We start from the raw sequence: 20763 nt of genomic DNA, 5'->3' as shown, positions 1-20763 counted from the left end.
TCCATACCTGTTAAGGATCGGGGAGACTCTGCTAGGAGAACACAGAGATCTTAAATGTGTTTTTGGCTGCCTGTTTACAATGTATGTTAATTATTGATCAAAAGGGTAGAGACTGGAATAGTTACAGGAGTGGTCTATTTGTAATATACATCAAGAATTGCCTACAGCTAAGGATGGGTTGTCTTTTTTTAAATGAGTTTACAAATATAAATAAATAAATGAAAGAATACATTATTAATGCAACTCATTACTCTATAAAAAGCAAGAGTAACACAACATAGATATGCAGAATGAGTGCAGAGGGGGTATAAAATGCCCTCTGACATGATAACGTATTACAATTGTATTGCACTGGAGGAAATGACTATCCAAGGTCCAGAGACTTAGATAAATGTGCCTTTTGTACAGGACCTGGGAATTTTTATTTCAGAATTGAATATCCAAACATTTAGGGCTCAGTTGTGCCCAGTTCTGTCTGGGCACAAAAGATAGGATAGGGAAGGCATAAAGAACATTTGTGCAGGAACCAGGCACAATGCAATCCTTGTTCTCCCCAGAACTCAAGGACCACAGCACTTAGCTAGCACTGTTGTCAATGATGGCCTTCCCGGAGAAAGAGAGGCTGTGACTGTAGTCTTCATTCTCTGGAGCACACCAGACAGATAGCGAGTCCCATGCAGTTGGGACTGCTCGTTGTACACTGTGAAAGAGAGGCACAACAACCACACTCCCATTTGTGCTCCTGGAGGCATGGTACCAGGATGAAGACCATGCTCAACAACTTCACTCCTTTGGCACAATGGAACTGTCTGCAATAAGGCTAAAGCTCATCTGTGTAACAGAGAACTTTCTCAGGGGCTGGTCCAAGTCTCCTCCAGGAACTAAGGACCATCACAGATCAATCCCCTTCCACTCCAGGTACAAGTTGTGTTTCTTTGACCTGGCCTGCTCCAACACAAACATAGCAACATTATATAAATAAATAAACTCCAAAACAAACCCTGCACAGAGAAGCAACAATATGGGAAGGGATGTCACAACAATGCCCTCAGTTTTTATTCCAAACCTGGTGTCTCAGACACAGTCTTAACATAAAGTCCACCAACAATCTGCATCCACACACAAATACACTATTAATCACTCACTCAGCTGCAGGTAGAGGAGGGGAGGTGGCAGCTCTGTGTCTGGGAAGCAGCCTTCACACCTCAGAGAACTCTTACACTGAGCATTGGGATGGGAAGCTAGCCACGAGTAGTGAGGCTGCCAACTTCCAGTCTCCATAACTCCTCTCTTCATGAAGCACTATCAGCCAAGGCACAGCCAGACCTGCTGGAGAGCACAGATCATGAGGGAATCACAGCCATGGACAGATATAACTCCAAACAAGTAGCAAACGAGAGAAAACTGATCACTTTCCCCTCAAACAGTACCCTGAATTCACATGGCAATGTCTACATATAATAAACTGTTCTGAGGATTATCTGGTTTTATTGGTGCAGAAAAGGTCCAAGATGCAGCTACTCTCAAACTAGGACCTATTATACCTGGCAGCAAGGTGCTCCAGCATTTTGTCAGTCACCAGTACTTCAGTGGGACACTAAGATTCCCTTGTCACTTTACTCTCTAAGGCCATGTTTCCTAAAATGTGTGATGCACCCCTTTTGGCTATTGCAAAGGACCAGTCAAAGAGTCTTGGCCAAACATCTGTTTCTTCAGTCCCAGCTTTCATTTTGAAAGGAAGTTAGTCTCAAGCTGCAAACATTGTGAGGAAAACCTTGAAAATGTGCCCTGAATGTACTGATGCAGTAATGTCTGCCTGAGTTTGAAGAGAGTCTAAAAAAATAGCTCTGAGTTTGAACTGCCCCATTCATCTCAATGGGTGCTAATAATGCTACTTTAGGTGTCTATATAATTAGCTATTTCGCTGATTATCACAACATGTAAGAAAGGAGAAGCATCATGTTATGAAGCTCTATACAGTCTACTTTGAGAGCTTGTTTACCATAGAAAAGGAGTTGAAGCAAGGTGTCAGGGTTCCCTCCCCACTCTGAACTCTAGGGTACAGATGTGGGGACCCACATGAAAGACCCCCTAAGCTTATTTCTACTGGCTTAGATTAGAAACTCCCTGATTAAAAGCTCTACTGGCTTAGGTTAAAAATTCTCCCTTGTACCTTGGATTAGGTAAACATTGCCACCACCAAGTGATTAGACAAAACTCAGGGAAAGGACCACTTGGAGTTCCTACTCCCCCCTAATATCCCCCAAAGCCCTACACTCCATTCCATGGGGAGGCTTGAGAATAAACAAAATGAGCACAAACCAACCTTGGGGTTTTTTAGGACACTAAAAAAAAACAGATTCTAAAAAAACCCAGAACTTTATTAGAAAGAAAAACGGTAAAAGAAGCACCTCTGTAAAATTAGAATGGAAGATAATCTCACAGGGCAATCAGATTCAAAACACAGAGGCTTTCCCTTTGGGCAAAACTTTAAAGTTACAAAAAGAAAACCAGGAATACACCTCCCTCTCAGCACAGAGAAAATCACAAGCCAACATAAAAGTAAGCTAATGCATTCCCTTGCTAGTACTTACTAATTCTAATAGAGTTGGATTGCTAGCTCTCTTGATCTGTCTCCAGCAAGCACCCAGAACAGACAGACACAGAACACACAAAACAAAGCCTCCCTCCTTCCCGCCCCCCCCACAGATTTGAAAGTATCTTGTCCCCTTATTGGTCCTTTTGGTCAGGTGCCAGCTAGGTTACCTGAGTTTCTTAACCCTTTACAGGTAAAAGGATTTTGTGCCTCTGGCCAGGAGAGATTTTATAGTACTGTATACAGGAAGGTTGTTACCCTTCCCTTTATATTTATGACACGAGGTCAGTGTTAGCTTGGGGTATGTTAACTAACTTCAACTTAACCACAACCATTTTCTTAGTGTACGTAGGATAAATCTTGATTCACTCAGTCGGGATCAAATGTGTCACCCTGTGTCTACACCAGGAAAAACATTGTGGTAAAGATATTAGTTAACCCACCCTGACTTGAGCTCAACTTCTTTTCTAGTGTAGATGAGTGCTGAGTGACTGTTCATTTTGGATATGCCTGTAACCATGGCAGGTTGCGACCGGTTTCATTTTCCTGGAGGAGAGACTCAGCTTTCGGATGTCTGGGGAACACTGCCCATGGGACACATGTGACTGGACTGACTGGCTGCCAAACCAGACAGCACCTGTGTTACAAAAATTAAGAATCATGATGACCTGACAAGGCAGCAGCAGCAACTCCTCCATTCTCTTAAGGGCCTGTCCTATTTCTCCCCTTATCCTTCATCACCCTGGTTCCCGTTTAACAGCAAGAAGCGCTCAATGGAATGTGAAGGTGGAAGTGGTAGCAGGACACTATGGAGGCTACTTGGTCAGTAAAAGCAGGAGGACTTTTGACCTCTCCTTCCCTCTATACTTTGTGCTTGCAACATATGTTTAATGTCATGCAAGAATTGCCCAAATTACCTGACGAGCTTCAATGGTATTTGTAGTTAGCAGGCTTATAATGTTAATAGCAGGTCCTACTTCTGTAGCACCACACGGTCCCAAAGAGGTGCTCCCTCCCTTCACCCTTGGTCCCCTGCAGGAGAGACTGAGGCGGGGGGGAATGGCTTGTGTGCAAAAACAACATGTGCTACTTGATATATTCTACCCCTCAGAGTGTTATATTCACATGGAGCGTACTAATGGGGTCATTAGCTCAAACAAGGGCTCAGACTACAAATTACACGGACTTGGTTTCTTCATAAAATACTTGGTGAGAAAAAAAGGAGCAGTTAATTTGGAAACAGGACCTGGCACTGTTTTCTGTGGTGTCTGATGGGACTGCGTCTCCATCTGTAACCAAGAAACGCTCATTCACTGCTTGCGGCAAAGAGCGAGAAGAAAAAAAAATCTGCCTTGAAGGGCAGTGAAAGCACAGGGAGAGGAGAAGGAGGAGCTCTGACCCCCTGAAGAATTGCATGGGCTGTGGAGAGGAAGTTCACAAGGATCACTCTCTCCCCAGTCAGAGTGGGGAGCATTGTTGGCTAATGTGCCTTTCTCACAACCCCATTAGTATAAATCTCAGAGCTCTCCATTCCACCTTTCAGCCAAACACCTGCAGTGCTGCTGGCTCTTCAGGAGGGTCCCTGGGATCCTGTCTTCCCCTACTCCACAGTAGAGGGGGCTAGACTTAGGAAAGGGAGTGGGAATATTTCCTCATAGCTCCTGGCCCTCAGGCTGTGGGGAAGTGGAGAGGCACATGGAAAGAGCCCAGATGGCACATGGAAATATTACTCCCTTCCCCAAGGCAGTGGAGAAGGGAAGCAAGGGTGGGTACAGCCTGTGCAGTGGGGAGGGGAGCTGGTGGCATCCGCGATCTTCACTGCCCCCAGCCATGGAGAGCTTGTCAATCCCCACCCACAAGCACTGGGTGAGGAGTTGGGAGGAGCTGCTGTCTGCAAGTGGGGCATCTTCATGTCCTTCCCCATAGGCAGAATGAGTGAAAGATGTAGGGAGATGGGGCACAAGTCTTGATGTAGGCAACAGGAAAGAGACTCATCGTGGCCCCAGTTCAGGAAACCATCCCTATTCAGGACAGCACTTCAGCACATGCTTGACTTGAAGTACATCTGTGATTTGCTGTCCTGAATGGGAATGGACTCTAACCAGGTGCTTCAGTTCTTTCCTGAACTGGAGCTGTGCAAGCAAAAGCAGTGTTTGCTTGGTGTTCTCCCAGCAGCTACCTGAGGGAGCTTTGAGCAACTGTGAAAGGAACAGCGAGGGGTGGAATAGGGGCCAGAAACGCACCCCTTGCAACGCAAAAGGGTAACTGGCTCAGCTCAGATTGTGGGTGATGAAAGCTGGGGATGTGGGCACTCACAGAATACTCACAGAACCTCACTCACAGAATACTTCACAGTGGAAGGACATGTGTGAAGGAGAGAAAGCATGGCTGGAGCACCAGAGAACGTGCAGCAGAGACTCAGCTAAGGGACAGAAAAACAAGAAGCATGGAAAAGCAGAGGGCAAGAAATACCTCTCAGTGCAGAAGAAAAAAAATGAAGCCATCTATCCCGGCCACAACAAAAGCTGAGCAAAGAGAAAACATGTATAGAGTGAAAGAAAGAACCCAGCAAGAGGAACATGCAGCTGAAGAGCCAGGCTATAGCAACTGAGGAACATCTTCAGAGCAGCCATTAAAAACACAAGCTTCACAGGAACTGAACTGTGATACTGCAAACATTATAAAGAGAACACGAGAAAAAAAACTAACACAATTGGAGCCACTTTCCCAGCAATAGCCCTGGAAAAGTTAAATTGCACAAACACAAGTTGGACTGGAAGATTACAACACTTAAGATGGTGTGAGGTTTCAGTGAGACAATAGATCCTTAAAGGTGCATATGAGGACTCCACTGTCTGAGGGAAATCCAGCATGCAGGGGGCATTCCTAGTTAGCTCAGGGATGGGGCCTTGTGTGGGAGGAGGTCTGGCCAGAGGATAGGTGGCAGACTTTTCCAAAGAAGCATAAGTTAAAGAAGTCTTATGGCTGTTCTAACTTGCACTAGCTGACCCCAAGATTGGATTGCACTAGCTGACCCCAAGAGGAGGAAAGGCCACCTTTCCTCCTCCTTCCCTGGCAGCTGTACTAAGCAGGAGCTTCATATAACTGGAGAATAGAGACCAAGAATTCCCAGTAAGAGTTACTCAATGAAAGATGCCTCTGATGAGATCCAGGAAAAGCGTCTGTTAATTGTAGAAGCAAAAAATAATGACAAGAAGTTGAAACAAACCTTTGATGCTCACTGTTGGGGTCCATAATGAGAGATACAAAGTGCAATTTAACCACAGTTCATAGATTCCAAGACCAGAATGGACAATTGTGATCATCTAGTCTCTCCTCCTGTGTAATATAGGCCATAGAACTTCCCCAAAATATTTCCTAGCACATATCTTTTAGAAAAACATCCAATCTTGATGTAAAAATGGTCAGGGATGGAGTCTCCACCACCATCCATGGTAAATTGTTTCACTGGTTAGTTACTCTCACTCTTAAAAATTTACTCCTTATTTCCAGTCTAAATTTGTCTAGCTTCAACCAGGGCTGGCTCTAGAGTTTTCACCGCCCCAAACAGCGCACCGAATTGCCACCACGGACGACGGGGGCAGTCCGTGTGCCCTTAGGGCGGCAGGCGCGTTTCCATGGCGGCGGCAATTCGGCAGCAGCTTCTAAGTTTAGCTGAAGCCACCCCGGACAGCTAAACACAGAAGCTGCTGCCGAATTGCTCTCACCGCGGAAACATGCCTGCCGCCCTAATGGCGCATGGACTGCCCCCGCCACCTGCGGCGGCAATTAGGTGCGCTGCTTGCGGGCAAAACAACAGGGACTGCCACCCCTTGCAGAATGCCGCCCCAAGCACCAGCTTGGAATGCTGGTGCCTGGAGCTGGCCCTGGCTTCAACTTCCAGCCATTGGGTCATGTAACACCTTGCTCTAACAGAATATCCTCAGCAAATGTGTGGAGCATGATTTGCTTATCACAAATACTATCTTTAGACAGAGGGACAAATATAAGACCATTTGGAAACACCCACATTCCGAACACTGGCATCTTCTTGAGTATGTCAACGTCAGAGCTAGTGATTGTACTGATGTCCATATTACACGAGTCATGAGAGGTACAGATGACTGCTGGACAGTCCATCATATAGGCAGATCAATCATGAACATGCAGCTTGCACCACAATACCATAAACTACCGAAAGGAATGCAGAAGAGATTTAACATCAAGGCACTTCAAAATCGTGCTAGTCGTGAGACACTTTAGCCATGCCTCATTGACAAGCATTCTGACCTACCTGACAACATCAATGACATCCAAACTATTGGGAGGAGTTCCAGACCATTATTCATAAGGCATGTGCTGAATTGATTGGATACTCCACTCACTGCCATCAGGATTGGTTTGATGAGAACAAGAAGGAAATCCTAGCACTTATTCATCAGAGGAGAAGCCCATTTTGCACTTGGCAAAATGAACTCTAACCAGCAAAAACAATAAACTTATCATCCGCTTAAAGCTGTAGTTCAAAGGAAGCTGCATGACATCAAGAATCAGTGGTGGCAAGCAAAGGCCATGGAGATCCAGAGCTTCACTCATCAGCATAACACAAGAAGTTTTTTTCAAGCAATAAAAGCCATCTATGGGCCAAGTTCAAACAGCACAACTCTTCTGGAATCCCAGAACAGCTCCACCCTTCTTAATGACAATGTAGCCCTCAACCAACATTGGAAGGAGCATTTTGAGACTTTATTGCACTGCAAATCTGGTGTCTCAGCTGCCACCATCTAGTCCATTCCGCAGCACCCAGTAATAGAACCTCTTGCTGACCTGCCCCCATCTTCTGAGGAAGTTTACCAAGCCATAACTCAGCTAGAAACAACAAGGTGCCAGGCCCAGATGGCATCCCCTTGGAGGTCTTCAAAGCTGGTGGAATAGCACTCATGTAAAAACCTCATCAACTTCTTGTTAGAATTTCGGTTAATGAGGAAATTCTACCCAACCTAAAGAATGCCAATATTGTGACCATTTTTAAGAAAGGGGACAAGTCAATGTGTGGGAATTACTGAGGCATTGCCCTTCTCTTCATTGCTGTGAAGATCCTTGCTCACTTCCTTTTGAACTGTCTCCTTCCTCATCCTGAGGACATCCTTCCAGAATCCCAATGTGGTTTCAGACCATCTCGGGGCACCACTAATATGATTTTTGTTTCACGACTGATCCAAGAGAAGTGTAAAGAACAACACCAGCTCTTGTTTATGGCATTTAATGACCTAACTAAGGCCTTTGATTCCATCAATCATGACATATTATGGAAGGTGCTGTCTAGGTTCGGTTGTCCATTGAAATTCATTCATGTTCTCAGGCTACTTCATGATGGGATGACCACCATCATCCTCTGTAATGGTTTGGAGATGGACCCTTTCACCATCCATACTGGTGTCAAGCAAGGCTGTGTTATTGCCCCAACACTTTTTCCCCCTCTATCTTGCCCGTGATCTTGATTCTTATTTGTGACCACCCTTGTTCTAGAAATTGATTATTACATGGACAGCCAGCTCTTCAACTTCAGGCATCTTCATTCTAAAACTAAGGACTGTTATGACCAACCTTCAGTATGCTGATGACTGTGCTGTCCTCACACACACCAAGGCTGACTTGCAATCCACCCTATATTTTTTCTCAGGCTCCTATCATAGCCTGGAACTTTCCCTCAACATTGGTAAGATTCAGATGCCCCACCAGCCTGTCCCAGCACAAGTTGCTCCCCTTCTCCTACTAATTGTCATCAGTGATGATCCCATTAAAAATGTTGATCATTTCCCTCACTTTCATAGCGACCTCTCTCAGACAGACAATCTTGATGCGGAGATTGAACATAGAATCCATTCTGCCAGCATATTCTTTGGAAAGCTGCTTTGTTGTGTCTTTATTGACAGAGATCTGCAGATGGAAACTAAGATCCTGGTCTACAATGCAGTAGTCATCCCCACTCTTCTGTCGGAGAAAAACTCAGTTCTCGCTTTTTTGTCTGGGTGCAGCAGAGTCAGATACTTTATTCTGTTTAGCAGCTACAACAGGGAGAGAGTGCACTAGGACATAGGGTCTCCCCTTTCTAGACAGGTCTCTCAACAGGTAAACAATTACAGCCAGCATTTATACTTTTGTTACAGACAATAATAAGCAACAGCTGCATTTTTTTTATACATAGGTCATCCTGATATCTTGTTTTTCTCACTTCTAAAAAGACGCCAGTCTACATATTTTATCAGTGCAAGGTCACAACAACTTCTCACACAGTTCTTTTCCACTTGCCTCACACAATCCTTGCTTCTACAAATCTCGCGTTATTAGGGTTACAACTAGCCTGACTCTTGCTAACAGAGACTGTCATGCATTAAGATCCCCTACAAATCCCTGTCAATTCTTTCTGTACTTCCACACTTCTTTATGGGTGTGAAACATGGGTGACATACCAAAGTCATTTTAAGTGTCTGGAGTGGTACCAACAGTGCTGCCTTAGGAAGATTCTCTACATCGGATGGGTAGACCATCATACCAATGCCAGTGTTCTCTCTGCAGTTAACATCAACAGTGTTGAGGCAAAGATTATGAAACACCAACTTCACACACTGGGCTGGCCATTGTATGAGGACAGCTGATACTCATCTTCTAAACCAAGTCCCCTTTTCTCATCTTCTCAACATGGTAAGATAACTTGCAGTGGACAGAGAAAACACTACAAGGGCACCCTGAAAGTATATCTTAAGAAGGGAGGCATTGACCTCACGAACTGGGAAGAGCTGGTTGGCAATAGACTGCAATGGTGTCACATCAGACATCAAGCCTCAGCCCGTTTTGAAGAGAATCATCTTGCTTAAGAGGCTGAGAAACAGCAGAGGAGGAAGAAAGGTGTACTGCATTCTGGCCAGCAGTTGTGTTGTCGCCAAGCAACCACCTGTCACATATGTGGAAAAACCTATAGAGCATGGATTGGCCATATTATGACTTTTCCCCCCTGGCAGACATCATCCTTGTATTGAGGTATAGTTGCAGCTGATGACCACCTTTCTTTGATAGATTGAAAAGCCCATTATCAAATATGTGTTCCTATGTAAAAACAGCAAAGAGTCCTGTGGCACCTTACAGACTAACAGACATATTGGAGCATGAGCTTTCGTGGTTGAATATCCACTTCGTCGGATGCAAAGTTCACCCACGAAAGCTCATGCTCCAATATGTCTGTTAGTCTATAAGGTGCCACAGGACTCTTTGCTGCTTTTACAGATCCAGACTAACACGGCTACCCCTCTGATACTTGTTCCTATGTACTTATTTAGATTGTAATTCAGTAATCCCTTAACCTTCTCTTTGTTAAACTAAATAGATTGAGTTCCTTGAGTCTATCACTGTAAAGCATGTTTTCTAATACTTTATTCATTCTCATGGTTCTTCTCTGAATCCTCTCCAATTTCTCAACATCCTTCTTGAACTGGACACAATATTCCAGCAGTGGTCGCAACAGTGCCAAATATAGAGGTAAAATGACCTCTTTACTCCTACTTGAGATTGCCCGGTTTATATATACAAGGATCACGTTAGTTCTTTTGGCCACAGTGTCACACTGGGAGCTCATGTTCAACTGATTATTGACCAAAACCCCCCAAAGCTTTTTTAGAGTCACTGCTTTTCAAGATAGAGTGCTCCATCCTGTAAGGGTGGAGTACATTCTTTGTTTCTAGATGTATACATTTGCAATTAACCATACTAAGCCATATATTGTTTGCTTGCACCAAGTAATGTAGATTGCTCTGTGTCAGTGGCCTGTCCTCTTCATTATTTACGAGCCCTCCAACTTTTGAGTCATCTGCAAACTTTATCAGTGATGATTTTATGTTTTCTTCCAGGTCACTGATAAAAACATTAAATACTGTAAGGACAAGAACAGATCTCTGTGGGAGCCCACTAGAAACACACCTGTGTTGATTCTCCATTTACAATTACATTTTGAGACCTAACAGTTAGGCAGGTTTTAATTCATTTAATGTGTGCCATATTAATTTTATATCATTCTAGTTTTTTAATCAAAATATTGTGCAAATACCAAGTCAAATGTCTTACAGAAGTCTAAGTTTATTACAATCAAGACTATTACCTTAATCAATCAAATTTGTAATCTCGTCAATAAAAGATATCTAGTTAGTCTGACAGGATCTATTTCCTATAAACCCATGTTGATTGGTATTAATTATATTACCCTCCTTTTATTCTTTATTAATCAAGTCCCATATCAGTCACTCCAATATCTTGCTTGGGATCAATGTCAAACTGACAGGTCTATAATTATCCAGGTGACCCCATTTATCTTTTTAAAATATTAGCACAATATTAGCTTTCTTCCCATCTTCTGGAATGTTCCCAGTGTTCCAAGACCTTAGTGAAAATCAACATATGTGATCCAGTGAGTTCCTCAGCCAGCTCTTTTAAAACTCTTAGATGCAAGTTATCTGGGCCTCCTGATTTAAAAATGTCTAACTTTATTAGCTGCTGTTTAATATCCTCCTAAAACACTAGTGGAATGGAAAGAGTGTTATCATCATATGATGAGGTTACATCATCTGTTTTCCACTGAATGCAGAACCGATATATTTATTGAACACTTCTGCATTTTCTGCATTATTATCATGTCCATCTATAAATGGACTAACACCATTACAGTATTATTTTTGCTCCTAATATACTTTAAAACACCTTATTGTCCTCAATTCTTCTGGCAATGGAGTTCTCTTTATGTCCCTTTGCTTCCCTTATCAATTTTCTACAATTCATAGCTTCTGATTTATATTCATTACCAACTTCCCATTTTCTCCATTTGTTATATATTATTTTGTTTAGTTGCCTTCACTTCCCCTCTACCCTAAACAAGATTGTGTAGTCCTTTAAAACAGCAGTATAGAGCCTTGTGGAACTTTGGTAATTTTCTCAGTTACATGTAAGAAATAAGAAGACAAACACAAATAATTTACAGTTTATGGACTGTATAAATACACCTCAAGCTTTTGTTGGCCTTAATGGCTGAAAATGCTTTGATAACTTTCACCCAGAATCGAAAGATTTCACCTTGTATGCCTGTGAATTACCTACAAAAGTAACACATATGCAAACAGATACTAAAATTAGCAATGCCCCTCATAGGGATCTACTTAAACAATCTATCAGCTGAGTAACAGGACTTTGAGAAATATAACCAAGTGCGTGTGTCTCTGTGACAGAGACTATACCAAAATTACCACCTAACTTCAACACACCACGGCAGTCCGAAAGGCAGAAAACATCAACTTGTGACTGATCAGGCCTTGTATAAGAGGCTAGGGACATAAGACAGAATTGTCTGTGGACTTGATCAACAGGAATTTGACTGTGGTGATTATGCAACAAAAACCAGTAATACCACAGATCTGACTAGCAAAGTTACAGCTGAAAGTTCACAGGGGATTCCAGTATATAAAGAAGTACCACACAAGGACTCTTTAGTCACTGTGGTGGATTGGTGTCGGTCACAATTAAAAAAGAAAGAATGCAAAATCTTAACGTGTGGTAATAAATAAATAAATTCACCAGTGAAGAGCAGGGATGTGACCAGTTTGTGGAGGGGTCACTTCCCAGCTAGGAGGATATAGCTCATTCGATGAAAAACATGACACATTAAGAACATTGATGTCAGATGTTGACCTGTGATTGTCTTCAGCAACTAGTTTGGCCAAAGACTTTTATTATAAACACACGGCCAACTGTCCACACTTGCCTCAAAGACAAAGGGGTGAGAAAAGATTAGCGAGAAAAGGAAATGCAAAAAATAGCTGAAAGTCAGGGGAACCCTAAAAGGCCTTAGCAATCAGCCAGCTCTTCCAGTACCAACAATTTCACTAGCATCACTCAAAATGGAAAGAAGACTTTCTACTCTATTATCTGTGGCTTTAAAACAGTTTCAGCCCAATGTCTAAATTTAGATGTGTAGCTACTACCATGTATGCAACAACCATTTATAGGGAAAACACAGGTATTCTAAGACTGTAACACAAAGACCTATAGGCCTCAAGCCTGTATGACATTTATCTTAGCAGCGCTAAGGCCTAGGTATAAAATGGTATGGTAGTAATGAAGTAGGCAGTTACTAGGTAATTTGTATTTAACTGATAATTTGACTGTAAGTCATAAGATAATTATCACAGTAAAAGAAAGATAATTATCACAGTAAAAGAAAGTAAAAGAAAAGATAGGTAAGGTGAAGTGAGATACCACAAAAGCATACTTTTAGAATTTTAGGGAGAGTTTAAAATAATGTTGAGCTTAACCAAAACTGACATGTACTAACGGCAAGTGCACCATGGTAACTAATTGGTATAAATGCTAACGAGTGTAATGTAAATGATTAGTTAAACTATGGAAGATAGAAACCTCAATATTACTGAGATATGGAATTATGTAGAAGGAAAAGAGGCTAAAACCCCCACTGAATATGCATAAGATAAGGGGCATTAGAATAACCCTTTATAAAAGTTAAGACCCAGTGTAACCCATGCCTGTACCCCTCTAGTGGCCCCCATCCCAGTTAGAGTCTGCTACAGCCTTGGCTAAGAGCCATGTGGCTTATAGCTCATGCAGTAGAGACTCATACACTAAGGTTCAGAAGTCCCAGGTTTAATCCTGTCCACTGACAACCGGGGTCTGTTGGTGTTACGCCAGTCTGAGGGCATTGGAACGCATTGGTCTGGTGACCCTCTGTGGCTCCAGGGCCGGCTTTAGGAAGTGCGGGCCCCCATTTAACAGTTTTTGGGCCCCCCAGCAGAGACTTAAAAAAAAAAAAAAAACTTAAAAAACCCCACTTTTCATTTCTTACATGTATTATTTACTTTCCATGACTAGATACATAATAACAAAATTATATATTACTACATAATATTGTATATGGCTCTTTTCTTATTCCCACTTGGGTACTTTCTACCAATATCTCTTGATCTCTTGCCCATATTGATAGAAGTCACCACATTCTAAAAGAATATTAATTATAGATTTTCACTTTCATATTAGGAAAATAATTTGTTTTGATAGTTGTACAACTGATTTTCTTCAATAATGTTTATTTTATGCCCCCTCCTTCCCCCCAGCACTGCCCAGCCCCGTGGAAACACTGCCCCCCACCAGCGCTGCTCGCAGAAACAAACCCTCCTTCCTCAGCGCCACCCCATCAAAACAGCTGTGGGCCAAAGAGGAAGGTTTGAGGGGAGGGGGAGAAACACACATAGGCAAAAAGAAGTGTTCCATTCTATGCAACTGAAGAAAGCTCATGCTGAAATAAATTTGTTAGTCTCTAAGGTGCCACAATTACTACTGTTCTATTTGTTGTTACAGACTAACACGGCTGCTACTCTGAAACCTGGCACACATAGGGTGACCAGATCACAGCAGTAAAATAGGACCCACCCCCTCCCCGCTCGGCCCCACCATCACACTCCTCTTCACCCCCTAGTCCCCCACTGACTTGCTGCGTCTTTGCCTCCTAGTCAGTCCCCACCCACCACTCGCCTCCTTTCACTTTCTCCTCCTGCCAGAAACCCCATGCCTGCCCCTAAACCCCTGCTGGCTCACTGCTCACCTCTGTGCCCACCTGCCACTTGCCCACCCGCACCCGCTGCCCCCCGACGCTCACCCCACCCACAGTATATAGCCTTATTCAAAGACCCAGGGTCACTATATTACTGCACACAGCAGTCAATCAATGGAATTGTAGATAAATCTCTGCATTATGCATTTTTGTATAACTTTTACATGACTTTGTATTGAACCTTAGTAATATGTTATAGCAGGCCCCTAAGGTAGTGTAATTAAGGTAAAAGAAAAATGTCTTTTTGCTAGAAGTAGAATAAGATCTTCTCTCCACTTTGTAATCAATTGCCCTATTGAATGAATGAATGAGGTGTGAATGAGGAAGGTGTGGAAGGCAGGCACCTCCAGACAGCTGCAACCCTTGGAGAGGGACTGGGAGCCAGACCAAGGAGCTTTGCCCAGGGCTGAGTGGGATGGAGTTTGGGTGCTGGGTGCAGGCTCCGGGGTGGGGTGCAGGAAGGGTGGAGGGGTGCAGGCTCTGGGAGGGAGTGCGGAGGGGTGGGTGCAGGCTTTGGGACAGAGTTTGGGGGATGTGGGTGGGGGGTGCGGGGGGCACGGGACTGCCATGTGGCTTCCTTCCTCCCCTGTTGGCCCTCACCATAGCCTCAGTGGGGGATGGAGCTGCCCCTTGCCCAGTGTTTGCAGGAGCGGTGGCTGGGGGGAAATCCAGTCAAACTCTGTTTTTACTCTTTCGCTGATGGGTCACTTAAACCCCTTACAAACTCCCCTTCCCGCTTTCTACTGGCTTGTTTGATCTTTTTGGTGGAGCCAGATGAAAACCACAAACCCCAATGAGAGCAACAGGCTGGAAGACTAGACTGAACCCACCACCCAGCCTAGTCCATCCCAGAGCCCAGGACTGAGGGCAAATGTCCCCAGGGCACCTGCTTCCACTCCTGGCCTCTCCCAGCGCTGCCAATGATTCTGTGTGGCTGCATCGGGTGGGATTTCAAGCAGATCCCACAAACCCCCGCTAAATTCACCCCTGTTTTGCGACCACTCTGCACCAAGAGCACCTACCTTCCCTGCCCTAAAGCTGCTGGATGGCTAGAAAGCTGAGCTGGGCATTTGATTGATCTAGAATATTATCACCCCCCCAAAAAAACCTTAATATCCACAAAGCTTTAGGGGGGAGCTATTCCCCCCCCCCCACCAAGCCGGTCTATTTCATTGTTGCAGGGCAAACGAAGGAGCCATAGTTTAATGGAAATATTCATCCCCTACAGCGGTCTTGCAGCAGGGAAAGCAGAGTTGATGGGAAGGGAACTGGTTTGGACAGGAGCCCCGTCCTCCTCCTTTGCAAATAATTTGGAGAGGGAATCTGATCACCAGTGCCTCAGTTTCCCCTCCTGCGGGGGGGGGGGGGGAGGGAGATAAAAGTCTCAGTCTGCCCTGTTGCAGACCTTTCGCATTCTCCCCTCTTGATGTATTTGATTTCCTCCTCCAAACCTCCCTCTCTCTCTCACCTGGAGTTCACAGCACTAAGTACCGGCTCCAGGCTTTTTTCCTGGGTTACATGATCCCAACTTTAGTTTTGAAACAGACACAGGCAGGCACAGACTCACCCTCAAACAGCAACACCACGTAAACCACAAAACCAGCCCAATATTACAACCCTTGGGGAATCGCAGGGTCAGACACTCACCGCTGGAAGGGTGCACTGCAGAGATTCCTGTCTGCCACAGACCAGAAGCTCCCTCGGCGTCTCCTCCAGGTGAGTGGTGGGGGAGGGGAAGGGGAAAGGAAGGCTGCAAAGCACATGTGCCTCCTGACCTGCAGTACAGCCAGCAAGTACAGCCAGGGGCCCCCTCTGCTTCAGCCGGCCAGCGTCTCTAGTTGCCTAGCAACAGCTGCTGCTTCCGGGAGAGACGCTGTAGAGCGGGGCCCTGTCAGGGGCGGGGCCCGATTCAGGGGAATCGGCCAAATCGGCTTAAGGCCGGCCCTGTGTGGCTCACACCTATTCCATAGTTGCCTGCAAAGGATGATGCAAGTGATGGACGTCTTGTATTGGCTCTGTCTCCTTTGCTATATTACAGTGTCTGTGATCCTGTTTGTTTTGCTAATAAAGTTTATAACATTACTAGTAAAGAAAACACGCAATGGATTGTTTCTCATGCAGTCCTCAAGGCCCTCATTTTACTTACAGCTTCAATCAGTAGCCAGGTCATAGGCAGAACTCTCACAAACTACTGCATGGTAGACTAAATTAAATACCCCTCCCCCCTTATAAATTGGGCTACAGATGCAAGAAAAAAGAGGCAATAATAAAATAGCAACATGGATCTGATGTGAATGTAATCTCCACAGAGCTAGGCATTTGCCTGAATTAAACCAAGGACAGTGTCTGGTAGCTTAATTTTCAGCTCCATGGCAAGGTTGTTAGTCGTGCAGCAAGCAGGTGTAATAATCATGCAGCTCTACAATTCCAGAGTATACTCAGACCTGATTGATCTTGAACACCGCTAACAAAATTCATTATTTTCTATATGGAGTATTATTTCAGCAAGATTCCCTACAGCATTTCATTGTATCAGTACATCTTCAGAAGAGAATGTAACACAGAGCAGCAAGACTGCAAAGCATGCTGTGCAATGTGCTAATATGTTGGATTGTAATGAATATCACAAGAGACATGAAGAGAGCTTACCTGCTAAGACTCTTTCAGCAACTTGCTCTCATGCTAGGAAAAAAAATAATTCAAAAAATAAAATAAATCAGTGCTCAATATTTGTGAGCCCTACAGAAATCTCCCCTGTTGGGTATACTTCATGTTAATATCATATAAATACACACACACACAAAAATGCACAGATTTCAATTATATCTTCCTCCTATAATAAATGGCTGAATTGACAAGATGCCTTTTATCACCATGACTGCTTTCTCATATATTATATGCTGCTCGCAATCCTTTCTCTGTCCTTTCCAGATTGTAAACTGCTGAAGGCAGAGACCCCATTAAGTCACCTGCCACAGAAGCTTGCTCAGAACTCGGCCTCCCAGAACTACTACAATACACATAAAAAAGTTGATTGTCCCTAGTCTAAGCAAACTCAAATTGATCACAGACTTTCCAGCAAACAGAGATACTTCAGGTGTGACAAGGAGACTTCTGGTGATGAATATACAACTAGGGAAACTCAGACCCCATCTTTTAGAGTTATACAGACACTAAGAGAGCTAAAGTTTCCATCTATGCTGTGGTACTTTAAAATGTCAATGGGAGAAAGCTGGTAGTGGCAGATGCTGCATCAAATGCAGTATGTACATATTGAAAAGACGATCATTTCTGGGGACATATTTAAACCTTAATGAACTCTTCCCCTATGCAGTATCAAAACAGATATTAAGCCTTTGCTGGCCATTCTTAAATAAAACTATTTGGCTGAACCTCTGCCTTAAAAAAGGAAAAGAAGGAAAGGTTCCCCTGTCAGAGAGAGAACAGGACTTTGAGAAACGAGTCCAAGTGCATGTTGCCTGTGACATACAAGATCCCCAAATCCACCACCCAATAACAAAAAAGTATAGCAGTTCAAAAGACAGACGACGTCAACCCAGATCTTGCAAAAGAGGTGAGAGACATAGGACAGAACTGCTTTTTGATTTTCATACATGAATGGCAGTAACCCTGACAGAAAGAGGTTTGTTGCTGAAGCAACATCACAGAACAATACCACAGTCTCTCTCAGCAAAGCTGCTATTGAAAATTGACAAAGGATGCTAATGCATAAAGGAGTGCAATACAATGATTTATCATCTCACCTTGAATAAAAAAGTGAGCTCACGAAAGAGAAATCAGATCTGAAGACCACACATCCTCTGTCTTACTGATGTGACTGAATCTGATCCATGTAAGATAAAACTAGATACACAAAGGTATTTAGGCTCCTAAATTCCATCAAAATCAACAGAAATCAAAAAGTTAGGAGCCTAAATACCTCTGAGGATTTGAGCCTGAGTTTCCAGCAAATAAAAATACTTAAAAAATGATAAGATTCCAGGGAATGCGCTTACATCTCAAAACCTTTATACCCACTTCTTGTACAAATAACTCCAGCTGGTCTGGTGTGATATCATGAAAAGAAGCAGGCGATGGCAATAGAAGATGCCTCATGATATGGCCAGTGGGCATCTCTTTGCAGCTTCAATAAGAGAGAGATTTGCTTTCATTTCCTGAGTATAACAAAAACAGAGCAGTGGTGTGTGTATATTGTGAAATAGGGCACTTATGGGCATTCTAATATGTTTAGCCTTGCTGTGTGTATGTGGAGTTCCTGATCAAAACACAGCACAAGCCTTGCTTGGCCCTTCTTGGAGCAAAATGCTTGAATGGAAAGACATTCTCATAAGTAAACAAGGGAAATGTGGCCTACATGAAATTACTACAAGGTGGATGCACAACTGGTTGAAAGAGTGTATTCAAAGAGTAGTTATCAATGGTTTGCTGTCAAACTAGGAGGGCATATCTAATGGGATCCTGCATAGATCAGCCCTGGGTCTGGTATTAGTCAGTATTTTCATTAATGACTTGGACAATAGAGTGGAAAGTATGCTTATATAATTTGCAGAGGATGCCAAGCTGGGAGGGTAGCAAGCACTTTGAAGGACAGGTTTGTGGATTGCCATGTACACGCAGGGGCGAAAGAAAATGCAGGCCTGTTATTTACCAGGCTGCACGTGGCAATAGACTATATTGGTAAGGGATGCAAGGAGAGTATGGGTCACAATGCAAACTGCAGACACACACACAACTAAAATTAATCAATTTGAAGTTTTATTGGGGATAATTACAAGGGGTAAGGGAGCAACATATGATTAGCTAATAGAGTTAATGAAACTTAAAATACACAATGACTAAAATATCTACTAACAATATTTATAAACAAAGATGCAGCATTTAGTAATAACTGATACTTACAAATACAAACCAACGCATAACGACCGGCAAACATAGAAACTCTGTTTGAAACACGTGAGCTGAGAGAGAGGCTTCGAGGTGATCAGGCTCGGTTACGGGTGTACACAGGATACACAGAATTCGTTTTTCTTTCTCCTCTCCCTGCCTGCACATGGCAGGCAGGCCTAAAGTACCAACTATGACATCATAGAAGTGTCATAGGGGACGGAGCCCAAAACCTGTTTGTGTTCGTTTCTGATTGGCACAAGCAAAGTTTACACCATGTAGGGGAGCAGGTGCCTTAAAGTCTGGCCTCGCCCCCAAAAGGTGAGGAAATGCATATTCTTTCAGAATGCGTTCAACACTGAATGACAAAAGAAGAGGCCAGGGCAATACCGGTATGGGCAAGTTTTACAGGATGCAGACAGGAACTCATCTCAACAAGGTTTAGAATTCAAAATGACCTTGACAAATTGGAGAATTGGTCTGAATTCAACAAGACGACATTCAGTAAAGACAAGTTCAAAATCCTTCACTTAGGAAGGAAAAATCAAATGCACAATTACAAAATGGGGAACAACTGGCTAGGCAGAGGTACTGCTGAAAAGCATCTGGGAGTTATAGAGGCTCACAAATTGAATATGAGTCAATAATGTGATGCAGTTCCAGAAAAGGCTAATATCATTCTGGCATGTAACTACAGGGGTGCCGTCTGTAAGACACGGGAGTAATTATCCCATTCTACTCCGCATTGGTGAGGCCTCATCTGGAGTACTGTGTTCAATTCTGGATGCTACACTTTAAGAATCATGTGGACAAAGTGGAGAGAGTCCAGAGGAGAGCAACAAAAATGATAAAAGGTTTAGAAAACCTGACCTATGAAGCATCCGACAAAGTGGGTATTCACCCACGAAAGCTCATGCTTCAATCTATAAGGTGCCACAGGACTCTTTGTTGCTTTTACAGATCCAGGCTAACACGGCTACCCCTCTGATACTTGACCTATGAAGAAAGGTTAAAAAAACTGGGCATGTATCATCTTGAGAAAAGAAGACTGAGGTGGGACCTGATAACAGTCTTCAAATACATTAAGGGCTGCTATAAAGAAGATGGGGATCAATTATTATTCTCCATGAAGGGAGAACAAGGCAGCTTAACCTGCAGCAAGGGAGATTTAGATTAGATATTAGGAAAAATAATATAATGGTAGTTAAAATCTGGAACAGACTTCTAAGGGGTTTCCAAAACAGATTAGACAAACATCTGTCAGGGATGGTCTAGGTTTACTTGATCCTGCCTCAGTGCAGGGGGCTGGACTAGATGGTTCATAACCCTACATTTCTATCATTCTATGAACGATCTACTGCCTAGAATCAAAAAGAATTTCACTTTTATCACCTGCACTTTACCTAGAAAAATACTACAGGTATCAAAAAAGAGTCTTTAGCATTTGCTCTTGCAGAGGCAGAAGAGGACTTTGAGAAATGAGTCTGAAGTGCATGTCAGCTGATTGACAAAACCCACCACCCAATCTCCACAGATAGTGGCAGGTCAAAAGACAGACAACATCAATTTGCAGGTCATCAGACTTTGCAAAAGAGCCTGG

At 43.4% G+C, this 20763-nt stretch overlaps 1 long non-coding RNA gene across 1 annotated transcript; it reads right to left on the bottom strand.

Annotated features, from left to right (window-relative positions):
• Positions 1-1020: 1020 nt before the first annotated feature.
• LOC120390707 lies at positions 1021-19232 on the bottom strand. Its single transcript, XR_005591117.1, has 3 exons — positions 19179-19232; positions 16908-16940; positions 1021-1326 (listed from the first exon to the last, which is right to left on the bottom strand). It is a non-coding gene; the product is annotated as an uncharacterized LOC120390707 (long non-coding RNA).
• Positions 19233-20763: the final 1531 nt, after the last annotated feature.

This window comes from Mauremys reevesii, linkage group 1 (genome assembly GCF_016161935.1).
Source record: "Mauremys reevesii isolate NIE-2019 linkage group 1, ASM1616193v1, whole genome shotgun sequence".
Lineage (NCBI taxonomy): Eukaryota > Metazoa > Chordata > Testudines > Geoemydidae > Mauremys > Mauremys reevesii.
This window is presented reverse-complemented; position numbering and strand designations above follow the sequence as displayed.